Source organism: Anomalospiza imberbis, chromosome 19 (assembly GCF_031753505.1).
Source record: "Anomalospiza imberbis isolate Cuckoo-Finch-1a 21T00152 chromosome 19, ASM3175350v1, whole genome shotgun sequence".
NCBI classification, from domain to species: domain Eukaryota; kingdom Metazoa; phylum Chordata; class Aves; order Passeriformes; family Viduidae; genus Anomalospiza; species Anomalospiza imberbis.
Genome location: NC_089699.1, coordinates 9,931,020 through 9,944,311, shown reverse-complemented (window position 1 = coordinate 9,944,311; position 13,292 = coordinate 9,931,020).

The following is a 13,292-nucleotide window of genomic DNA, read 5'->3' as shown; positions in this document are numbered from 1 at the left end:
TACAGAACCCAGGAATAAAATATTAATAGACTTGTATGTGCACTTTTTAAAGGACAAGACATTAACTTCTTGCTATTAACTGTTATTTCAGAAATTCAAATTTAGTACTTTAAATCAGACTTGGAAACAATTCTTTGTTACTTCACTGCCTTCATTAACATGTCGGTAATTAAAAATTGCAATTTACTTTAGGTCCTCCTGAGGCTTTGGGGTTTATTTTTTGCTTTTCTATATTTCAGTCATCAAGTTTGTTTTTCGTGTGTGACTCCAACAAGGCTGGGAAAGCCTCCAGCCCTGAGCAAGGAGCTCAGCCGTGGGTACCAGCTCCGCCCAGGAGCTGCGGTGCAAGACTGAAGAATTTCTTTCACTTCTCAGGACTTTCCAAGGGAGCAGCAGTAAATGAACACATTAAAGAGCACCACTTTCTGGTAATCCGATGCAAGAGCACAGAAACTGGCTAAATGGAGCCTGATTTCCTCTGGTTTTGATGGCCTATTTATTTTTGTTGGATTTGCTTAGAAAGCTTTTAGAAGACTGAAATGTTAACAGAAGAATTTTCAGCTAAAAACTTATTTCCTGATAATTCTTCTGCTACTGATGATTATTCCTCTAATATGCTAAAGGTTTGATCTTTATAAAATACTACAGTAACTGTGCACTGAAGAATTTGCTTGAATTAAGTGCAGGAATAATCCACTAATATCACATTTCAAGTGTAGTGATTATTTCAGTTTCACACTGTTTGAGGCCTCAGTGGTCGCAACTTAGCAGGATGGAATCCAAAATCTCTGACACTTCCCTTCCCCAGGGCACAAGCAGAAACTGCTGTTATATAGTTTGCTTGTAAATGTACAGACCTGAATCTGAGCCTAATTAAACAAGAGCTCCAAAGCACCTGAGACTTCTATTTTAATAAAGGCTAAAGGGGAAAGCGCCTTCAGGAGTTTTGTTGACAAACTACTTAATTATTGATTTCCAAAACTACTTTAGGACTCAAGGTTTTAAAAACCATGAAGAACTTAGTGCCCTATTAAATTAGTGGGAATTTCAAGACTCTCTAAGGCTGTAATCTGCATGGAAGTAAAGTTTTGTGCATAGGAACTTTAAAAAAATATAACAAATAAATAATATTCACATAGAGGCACTAAATATGTGTATAAATAGAATTATTTGTATCCAGGTGTCTCTAAATGTCTATTTATAAGAATTCAATGAATGAAAGAGAAATCAAAGCCAAACATTCCAAGATCAAGAATTTCTACCATGAAACCATTTCTTCTCTAGTGGAATACACAGAAAAAACTCAAAGAAAAACCTCTAACACCATTTTTCACTGTTATCCAGAAAGGTACCACTTTCAGGGCTCTCCTTCAGGCATTTGAGCACTAATGTAATTTTTTGATCAAACACACACAGCTCAATGAATGGAGTTATCAACAGAAGGCAAAGTGGCATTTTGTGTTTCCTTCACCAATGGTCTGCTTTTCCAGGTATGAAGAAATCTCTCTCCTCCATTTAAAATACTTTACACTGATTTCAGAGACATCCCAAAAAAGGGATTTTACTGTATTAATGAGGTCTGACAGTAAAACAGCCCTTTAGAGGTTCAACAGACCAGTGGTGATGACTGAATATCAAGTTGTTTACCACATTTCAGCTGTACTGTTAACCACATACTTGTGGCTAAAATTACAGCATGGAGCACAATTTGACCAAGTTGACCTCATGACAAACTATTTTGGCAAGGAATGCTAAACAAAAATCAGTATTTTACTCAAACCTGTGTGTTCTATACGTATATATAACATAAACAAGGACTTTAGCACTTCACATGGGGCTAACCTCTGTACAAAAGATAACTCTAATCCTTAATATTTCTAATACTGGCTGAGAGTGTTGAGTTCAAAAGAGTAAATTCTATCCTTAAAGTACTGTAGGAAGAAAAGTTACAGGTCCCATTGCATTTGAACCTTTTGATGAACAAGGAAGCTACCTGACCATAAAACCACAGTTCTTAAAAATGAATTAATATTTTGTGATCCTGGAACACACTTCTGCTTACTTGGACAATCATATTCTCTGGGACTGTAGATAACTTTATTGCTATAGAGGGCAATAAATAGATAAAATAAAGTACAACAGAGTACAATCTTTCAAAGTATTCATTTAAACTCCTAATTTTCAACAGCTTCCCTGTAATCAGGCCTTAGCTTGTTCTGTGACATGCCCTAGCACTGAGACTTTGCATCACAAAAACAACTGACAAGCCTCAGGAATGTAACAAGACAATCATGACACCTTAAACAGATTCTATTCCAAGCACAGGTTTGGGATACCTGGAAGAAGTAATGAGTCCCACAGTACCAAATGCCTTCCCCTTCAGTCCAAAGTGCTGAAAAAGATCATCCACGACACATTAGATGATTCAACTGTTATGAAAATACCCAGTGATGTAGTGAATTCTCATTTGAAGGAAACAATTGTCAGAAAACTTCTGCATGGAGTTTCATAACAGAAGAAAGTGAAGTGGCACCAAGTGAGAAGGAATGTAAGAAGACTCAGAAAAAGAAGTAAAATCATTTTCCATCTAATAAGGCAGGGACAACACCTGCACATTTCATAAGAGCTGCATCATCTTGAATTTGCTTCTCAGAATGTGAGAAATGTGAGGCTCCTGCTCACTTTTGGAGCTCTCTAACAAGTTTCCTCCTTAGCAGGAAGGAGCCGTTTTTCAACCTGAAGATTCCATTTGTCTTTTTTTTTAACCTTCCTCTGCAGCACTTACCAACTGTCTCACTGCCTAATCTCTACAGACAGCACAATCACCGCGTCCCTCTGCTTTTAGCATTGCTCCTGACTTCCAGAAACACTGTGATCCAGCTGTAATTTATGATACATTTTGCATCTGAAACCAAATGCAAATAGAAATTATAGGATAGCTCATTTTATTTCAATTCCAACATTTAGCACAGTTTTCCACTCTGTCTTTATAATACCATTCAACCAAAGAACTTGCAAGTGAATTCCTTTTCTGATAGGTAATTTATTAGTCTTTATATTTTCATGTATTACTTCCACCGTGTAATCTGAGGTTATAATTGAGATCAGGATCATAATTATACTTTCACTACTGAATCAAGCAAAAAAAAAAACCCCATGCACTATGACAGTTATAACTAGGGATGATTTAACTTGGGAAAATATGTCTCTTCTCAGAAATAGAGAGCGAGCTAAAGGAAATTTGCAGCTAAACACTATAGAGTAAAATCATTTTGCATAACTCAGAACTTAAGAAAAAATGCAGTACCAGCCTAGCCTTCTTCTTCCACTTGTCAGTCACACTCTACATCAAACATCTTATTTTAATAACAATCCAAACGAGGAGGTGATTGCCAAAGCACACGGTAAAACGATCTCATCTCAATTTTCAAGCACAGGCAAACAGCAACCGTGTCATTAAGCAGGGCCCCCACCCTGCATGACTGATATTAATATAATATTAAACTGCCAGGTGATGATTTGCTCTATTAAATCTTCAGCAAATTCAATTTAATATGGAAAATAAACAGAGAACACATTTGTTCCCCTCGACAAACATTTGCTCTTTTCCCTTACTAAATCTGGAGTTTATAGACCTGTCTGGAAAAAGAGACAGAGATGGACAAGAGAGTTGTTTTCCAGGTCGCTGGGATGCAAATTCAGTGGAACAACCCCCCTGATGACCCACCCAGTGATCCACCCTGGGCTCTTTGCTCATGACTTTTGCATCAATTTAACACGAGGGGCAGAGCTTGTGCCTGCTACATTAACCACAGATACTTCCCCCTGAACAATAAACATGTTTGTTTTAGTTCAATTATTTTTTTCCTTGAACTAAAATTCTGGGGCAGATCTCCATCTGGCACTCTCTTGTGTAATTCCCTGCTTATCCCTTTACATGTGAGAAGCTGGATGTCTACGTTTCCTGTCAGGGATAAAAGGGAATTCTCATGCAGGCTACACGAGCTCCCTGAGCTCCCCGCTGCTTCTTCACAATTCTCTTACATGAATTTCCCCCTCTAAATTGATATGGATAATATATATTTCATTTCCTGTTTTAAGGTCTACTACATCTGTGAACATTAACACATCCCAGTAGCTTACTCACTCCATTAATCAAGTGCTGAAATTGCACTGGTTAATTTATGGCAGTATTTACACAATAATTATCTATGGCTCTTGCATCATAAAATTTTACCAAACCAAAGAAGATTTTTTTTTTTTTTTGTTAATGTATTCAGGCACTCAGGGTTTACTTCTGTGACTCAGCCTTTTCTGAAGGAAAGCACAGCACAGGTCCATCGCAGAGGATCTCCATTTTCTGAAGCAAATTTGGTGCAATCAGTGCAGCCACTTGAAACAGAATAAGTGTTCCCCCATACACACCAGTCATTAATGGACCTTTAAAAACCAGCTGATTTACATTTCAGCTCCACAATTAAGATACAAGTGTGCCTGCTAATTTCCATCCCACCTGCCTTGTAAGTAAGTCAGAGTAGCAGCAATTGCAGAAAATCATAAAAACTGTTTGGAAAACTCACAAAATAGCTGATCACTGATCCAGGTACTTTTTACTTACATGGACTTCTTTACACCCAATAAATATCACAAAAATGTGTGCTTTAATGGTGAATTGACCTAAATATTTCAAATTTATGTGAAAAATCATTATTTTCCAGTACCTGAAGGGTTTCCAGAGAAGATGCACAGGTTAGATTGTACCAACAGCACTGTGAACCTATGGCTTCAAGATAACATTGTTGATATTCCTGTGCCATTAAAAACAAATCCTAACCACAATGCTCCATTTATATCACTGCTTTTTCCAAGTTGCCTGATGACATTAATTTAATAAAAATCTACCTTACAACCTGATGAACTGTAAACCAGGGCATGTTCAGCTCACTTCTTTTCTTACATTGCTATATCTAGATTTAGAGAATAGCTCTCCAGAGATTTTAGGTGTAATTAATACCTCTCTTCTTCCTGAACCCACTTTTGCTGTTGGAGATCAGCCTTGCTGGAGCTTACCTCCAGCAAGATTCAAGAGATTCAAGCCTAAAAGCTCTGCAAATCTCTACTAAAACCACCAGATACTTGTCAGCCTTGAGATTTCTCACACCAAAAAGTCAGAGCTTTACTTTCTAACATGCAAGGATTTTATCATTCCCATTGTAGTAGAAAACATGTCAACTGCTGCAGGGAGTTACAGGCAAGATATACATCTGTACATTGCTTTCTCCTTATTTCCTTTATTTCATACTTGATTGTGAGACTAATTGATGGTAAACAGACAAGGACAGTTCCCATAAAATCAATACAAGGTCTTGCAAAAAACATTTCCTGATATGGACCATGTGGTCAGAGTCTGGATCTGTTTTGGGAATAAAAGCTTCCACCCAAGGGTTATTCTGCAAACCAGCTCCTGATGCTCAAGCAGGATAAAGAGGGAACACTGGTTTTGAGGGCAAAATTGCTCCAGTTCCAGGTTTCTATTTGGGTGTTTTGTTTTTTTTTTTTTTAATGCCAATGTGTTTCTACCACTGCGTTTATGCATTTGATGGACTGAAAAGCCTTGGAAACCATAAATGTGGAGAAAGCTAAAACAGCTGAGTGCAAAAGTTACTTTTTGCTGGGACACTTCAGTCTGAAAGTGGTTCCTCTTCCTGGCTTAAGAAGGCAAAAGCCAAAGTCCAGTTTTCAAAATCAATGAACACATTTAGAGCCCAAACTCTCTATGGAGTTCAGTACTCCTAGATAATGAATTTATTTGGATAATAGAAATTCGAATCCTGGGGGAGTTATCTACTTGTGCAGATAGAAAGTCATTAAGAGTAGTGGGAAAAAAAACCTTATCTTTAACATTATTTCCCAGAATGGTAATATAGTGTTTTCCTTCTGTGACCTGAAGGTAGATTATAATAATTCCATTTTCTGAAGCTATGACATTTTTGGGATGGTTTTATTTTTCTTTTAGTTGTTATATTACATTTCTAAAATATGCAGTATCCTGACATTTGTCAGTACCTAGATTTTTTATAGAGCATTTTACTAAGAGCTCTAAGTTAAACATACCCTTAATTTACTCTTCAAAATTTCCTTCATAACTGGAGTTTTAAGCAGTATTTTGAATCCCAAAATTAAAACTGACCTGGATGTATAAAAAAAGACCACTAACATATAAATTAATTATTTTCAGAGAGGAAATGGGGAGAAAAAGTGACAGCATTACTTCAAGTTATCATTTTCTCTTCTAGAAGATCAAGAACAGTAATCACATTTTAAATTTGTTTAAAAATCATATTTCACAGGATCAAGATTGATTTTAGAATTTAAACAGAAAACCTTATTCTTGTAGGTGTTTCCAGAAGGACTGCTGAAACCATAACACAATTTTTGATAGTTTGATCAATACCAGTTTGAGCAGTGATAAAACTTGCTTTGCACCAGAAGTCAATTTTGTACACAAAGGAGTGAGCTCAGGAATTTTCTAAATTATTTTTGCTATAATAAAAGTGTTTTACTCTGCCACTTCAGGACAGATCGATTGGCAGACATACACCATCTGCTTCTGTGAAAACCAGGACAGAAAATATATATAAACCTACATGCTGAGGTTTAAGCAATAATCAAATGAAAGCTGCAATAAAACACATTGAGCACTTTATAAAAGAATTACTTTTCAGACAGTGTATTTTACTTAAATCAGAACAGTCTCTGTCTCTTTTTGGGTGGCTTCTGTTCCTTGCTACACTGCCAGTCTAAAGCAAGTCTGAAGTTGTCAGTACAGGACAGAACTCATACAAAAAGGACAGATTCTTCACAAGAGAAAGATATTTGCTTCTTCCTCCCCAGGAAGGTGGCCAATTTTAGACAAAAGTCCCACGCAGCAGAAACTTTCCACAGCGTGAAGAGTATCAGACACAGAGCACAAAAATATTTCACATCACAAGGCACCTTTCCCAGCTGTACAGACATTTTCAGGAAGAAAACTGAGGACAGAGGCATCTTTACCTACTAGCATTCAGAGGAAACTCTTTTTCTTACTTCCAAGTTTCTCTGTGAAAATCTAATCTATTCAACAGTGCCGTGCTGTTCACATGCAATGTTTCATGTGGAGTTTTAGATGGGTCCCTCAGCAATTATTAAGATATGTTGCACTGTTATTCAAAATGACATGAATTATTCTTGTAGTATCATAAGCCTGAGAAATTCTCCCCCTTTCCAGATTTCTCCAGGGGACACAATCATTTGCATTTTGGCCTCAAAACTCAGATCTTGCCAGGCTGGAGGCAGAGTTTCTGCAAAAGGCAGCAATTCTCAACCATTTAATAGAAGACAGAAATCCATATTCGACAATAACTTAATTGGACCATTGTTTGTGAAGGGCGAACAGAATTTGTTGCTGTTAAAAGGTTGTTCTAGCTGACAGAAATTATTACAAATATCACATTATAAAATCCCATTATAAAATCACTCTTGCATCACCTGTGAAAGAGTAGGTAACATTAATGACTTGATCACCCTCATCCCCATATAGCTCCCATATTATCATCTGCTGGGATTCTGCCCACTCTATGTATTTTGTCACTGTGAATTCTGTTTTAATCCCAGTAGGATGTTGTCTATGGGCAGTTTGCATTCTCTGTTCTCTTTACTGAAATAAGTTGCACAAACACCTGCTGATCTTATGTTCCTTCAATACTACATTACAAAGTGATGCTTTTGAATCTTAACCACAGACACCAAAAAAATGAAACTAATTCATTGATCTTCTTACATATCCATGATGTCAATTGATATATTTATTAACTCTAGAGAGGGCCAAAATAGACAGAGTCTTTAAAAGTGAGAAGTAAACCTTTCAAGGCCCTTGTTGTCTGCAACATACACATTTCCTACTTCATGCTGTTATTCTGCTTTGCTCTCATTTGTCAATATATTAGCCCAAAGCTCAGAACCGATTCTCTCTCAGCAAGAACAAGTTCCTCCTCTCAATAAGCTTTTATTTTGATTTCTAGAGAAACAAGTTCCACACCAGGACTCCAGCATCTTCTGAATTTGAACAGTTTTCTCTGCATTCAAAGACTTAAACCAGCAGAACAACTCTCTCCTTCATTTTATGGACAATGTGAGCATTTGGTTTAAAGGGAAGACTATTACTTCACCCATGAAGGCCACCTTGATCACAGAACAAAAAATAGGATACCCAGAAGACTACATGAAGGAACGTTTCTGCCTACAGACAAGAACTGAAAATATGGAATATAGAAGAGCTACTGGTTCTATCCTTTCAGCTTGAAAAGATGTCTTACAAATTAGAATTGTTACAGGAGCATCCATAACAAAAAGCAATCAGAACAATGCAGGGGATCACAAGGTGGTACGGTAAAAAAAACAGTGAGGGTCCAGGACAGTGGCAACTTTGTAGGAGACGGCAGCCCTGGCTGTAGGGCCCCCATAGGCACAGTTCCATTGCCAACCCCACCAAAACGGTGCAGCAATCGGCATCGGAAAAACAAAACCAGGACAGTTCCACGGACCAGCTGCAGGAATGACAGGCCCAGTCCACAGCCAGCCCCGCACAAGCCGCTGCTAATGCTGCAGTCCCCCTGAGGAAGGAGTTACCCGTCCATCCAGGTCCTTTCTCCAGCACACTGTTAGTTCACAAGGGTCCACAGCAGAGGGGGGCCCCGACTGCAGTGGGGGCAGCGCAGGTCGGGGGCGGCACTGGGGTGGCTCAGGGCTCCGCCAGCACACCAGATGGCAGCTGTGCCACCCCAGGCACATCCGGCCATGTGAGGGAAGCAGAGGAGCAGTGCTGCCCCTGCCTGTACCACCAGGCTCCCTGTGTCATCTCCTCACTGCCCCCACACAGAGAGCCACGCTCACCCCATCGGACTCGCTGTGTCGCTGGCAGGGCGTTCCGCCGTGCCCTGGCTGTGCCATGTGCTCGCCAGCACATGCTCGGCTCCGCAGTCCTGCACACTCCCCTCCCGCTGCCTCTGCCACTGCCACTACACTCTCGGAGAGGGCAGGCAGAAAGGGAACGTGCCCATGGCTCCAGCCACTCACCCCAGCACTGCTCCAGCCGATCCCACATGGCCCAGGGCGGCGCAAGCTCTTCTACGATACCATCAGGCTTTTGCCCCAGATCAAATGGTTCGGGAGACCAGGGGCCATGTCCTGGTTCTCCTGCCACAGACCCAACAGACTTACAGTCAGGGCCTTGTGTTTCACTCGATGGCGGCACAGGAGTTGGCACAGCTGCCACGGTAGCACAAGTGCCCTTCTTAGTTCAGGCTGCGGGGGCTGCACATGCCATGAGCGCCTCGCACACAGTCCGCCAAGGACGCAAAACCTTTGTCAGTGCTGTGTCATCGCGCATAACTCGGGCCCACAATGGGTCCCCTAAGGCATCCCGTGTCCGAGGGTCAAAAACATTGGTACTATTTAAAGTTGAATCAGTCTTTTGCCCAGAATACGAGTCTGTTCAAATCTGTACATTTGACTTTCCTGACGTGTTTTTTCAAAATCTGTTTGAACATCTCTGTGACATTCTTTTGTTCCTGGGATACCATTCCCCATAGTTCTTGGCTGCTATCCTCTATTGGTGTCACCAATATTGAAAATGGGACGTGCCTTGGCTTGTCTGGCCCTGCTGCTGAACCAAATAGCGGCAAATGTGGTGTTTTACCCCAGAGACACTTTTGGCTAGCTGGATGTTGCAGCTGGGCGCGTGGAGACAAGCCCAGACATGCCGGAGCACAGGTGGCGGCGGGATGGAGCTTCCTCTCGCAGAGCCTCCGCTCCTCAGGTCACCCTCTGCTGGAGAAGCTTTGAGGCGATGGTGAAGGAAAGGAGTCGGTTCTGATGGAGGGTTTAATCCAGAGCTTTTATTCTGGCTGCAGGCCTCTGAATGTAGCAACAGCTCCAAGAGAACTCCCTGCAGAGCTCTGAATTCGGTCACTGCTTCATCAGAACTCTCCGGACCGCGTGGTTGCCCTCTCTTTTACCTGGGGGAGGGGAGGGAGGGAAGGCATAGAGAGCCCACCAACTAGGTACTGGAGAGGAGGTCTCAGGGGACAAAGGACACCTGGATGGCCCAATGCCCCCCGGGGGTGGAGGGCATCTTTTGAATCTGCCCAATCACTCGAGGCCCTTTCTGGAATTGCAGGAGTGACAGGCAGTGCTCGGCAGGGGTCAGGGTGGGGAAAGGAGGAGTGATTAACACACCTGGGCTAAGCCCAAGTGCTTCCAAGGTGGCATCACAGTGCAACATCCCTCCATCCTGCAGAAAGGTCAGTTGGCACCACAAGCTTCATTGCAGCTCCCAAGCTTCGTTTCAGCCCCCTATAAAGTTCAGCTGAGCACCGTCACCGGTGCAACCACAACTTCCCTAGCAAGTCCTGATTCAGGTGCCATTTGTAATGACAGAAGCACAGACACAGACCAGCAGGGAACCTGACTCATTTATTCCAATAATTGAGCTGCTTTTATACACTCCTTCAATTGAAGTATATGGTAATTCTCACTTATATATGGTAATTGTCACTAAGCAACCAATCACACATTACTGTATCAGCAACAGGCTGTCTTAATGCCTTTCTATGGGGTGATCACGCACTGTTCAGGTGCCTGTCAGCTGCTGGCAGGCTCCTCTCTGCAGGGCTCTGCCACATGGCACCTCCTGCCCCAAGGCCAGGCAGAGACAAGCTGCTCTGTGATGTCATGTGCCACCGTGTGCTACTGTGTGCCGCTCTATGCCGCCGTGTGTCTCTCTGTGCCACTGTGTGCCTGTCTGTGCCACCTTGTGCCCCTCTGTGCTGCCATGGTACTCTGCATTCCCACAGTCTGCAGCTCAATTCCATCCTATCTCCCCACACAACTACATATAGCAAGCAAAGACATACCTGAATTTTTTTTTTCTCTACATCCACATATTCGGTGAGAGTTCTGTACTGGGTTTTCAGGTACCTCCAGTACTGTGTCACAAATAAGGTTGTCTGCAGTTTTATATAGTCTGTATTTAACACCTGGTGAGAAGAATAAACATATCACAGAGCTCCATAAACCAACAGGAATCTTCCCAGAATTTAATGCATTGGTTTTGACTATTGAGGAGACCTAATGGAAGAAAATATGTTGTCTTTCTCAGCTTAGGACTAAACCAAAAATATCTGTGTCGGGCTAAACAGAGTTGTTGGATATATGCAAATCCTTAGGCAGAGAAACAACTTTGAGGGGCTGGCTATTGGTTACAACTGGGAATGAAGGTGCTGGTATTTGACCCAAATTTGAGCTTCCATCACTGTTCCTTTTTGTTTCTAAAAACTTGCACCAATTCAAGTTATAATCTTGTCACAATTTCCTTGAATACAACATGCACTATATAAGATTTAAACCACTTCTTCACCATCTTTGCACACTTCCCAAAAATCATTAGCTGGCCATGATGTGCCCATGAGAAGAATAAGAACAGGCACCTGAGATTGCTGTTGTATTCCAAATAACACCAGGGAACACCAACCCGTGAGCTGTGCTCCCCTGCCAAAGCCCTGCAGCCACAATCACCTGCTTGAGAACACTGCTCTCATGCCTGAGGTGCTGAGGGCTGGTGTGTAAATAATGTTGTAGAAATGGAATTATCCTTTTGATATCAGCAACAAAATTGTAATTTCTTTGCTGTGGGATTTCAGGCCTAATCCAATGGCCACTACAAACAACACCAAAGGGAGTGGATGCTTTTTGGAAGCAGAGTCACCCATACACATTTAGGGCTCAGACTGGGCCTTAAGGCCAAAGAAATTTTAGTGGTGCATTTGCTTTTACCCACTGCTTTGCAGCAGTCAATAAGCTTTGAACATTCCAAGTGACATTCCTCCCTCTGGAGAAGTGGTGTTTGCACAGTCCCAATTCCAGAGCTCTGATCCAAGAGGAATCACATCCTGAGAGTCAGTGAGGGGGCTACTGCAACAGAGAGGGCAGTGAAAAAATAACTTCATAAATTACTGCAATAAGAATGTCACTATCACTTTGTGTCCAACCCTTTTGGAAAAAAAAACAACTATCTATGTTGAATTCTGAGTAATATAATTTCTAGTTCTCACTGTGGATTTAGTCTCCTATTTTCATGCATTTACATGAGATGTAAATCTGACATATTTAAAATGACTGCTGCTACACAGATGATGAAAGCAATGTATAATGTCATTGTAGAGACAGACACGACATATATCAAGCAACATATCAAAGGCTTCTTCCTTTATTCTATGTTCTCCTTATATACATTTCTTAACAAAGTGTGCAATTAAATCATTGGTCACAATAAAACCGTTCATTGTGTTCATTGGTACAAAGCAATTTGCATCAACATATTTGGCAGCCATTTACAAAAATCTTTAAGGCATGTATTCGTTTTGTTTCTCTAACTGGAAATATCCCTTGCTTATCTCTGTTCTCTCAGTTCCCATGCAAATGACCTTGTCTTCTTCCTTTCAGGGGTAAACACAAATTTTATTAACTTCTTCTGCTAACTCAGTCTTTTGGCTCACAATCCAGCTTTCAGTCCACTCCACATATAAAATAAGTTTGAGCATCACTTCCAAAAGTCAAAGAATTGCTGTTGTGGAGAGAACACGGAAAGAAAAAAAAAAAAAAAAAACAAGAACTCTCTTCCTTTTATCCTGCAGTTTTCATAAGTTTAAATTTAAAGAAATTTAAAGACAGGATTGTATTAATTGGTCACACTTGGAATACTGCTTTCAGGTATTTCAAGTCTCTTCTGCATCAGTTCATCAGAAATTTTGAGATAAGAAATTAGCTCATTTCCTTTGGAAGCTTCATTGGGGATCTGTAGGTGTCCATGAGCAGAGCTGTGCCTTTTGCCAGCTGGAGTCTAGACCTGGTAGGTAACTGACATAATACATGAGACAGGAGAGATTTGGGATGCAGTTCAGCCATCCTGGGAAAAACTGAGGTTGGGTTTGTGCTGCTGGTTAGCAACATGGATGTGACAAACAGCTCTGGCAAGGGGTAGCAGCACTGTAGATATGTGGATACCTCAGGATCCGCACGCTCTCCAAACCATCCTCATCAAGCCAGAGGCAGTCTGGGTTTCTTTAAGGACGATATCAAGAAGCACAAACCATGTTCAAGGCTTGTAATATCTAGGACTCAAGCTGCAATCAGTAACTCCATGAAGAACTGCATGATAAACAGGGATAATCCTTGAGAGGAGTTTTAGTGAAGTA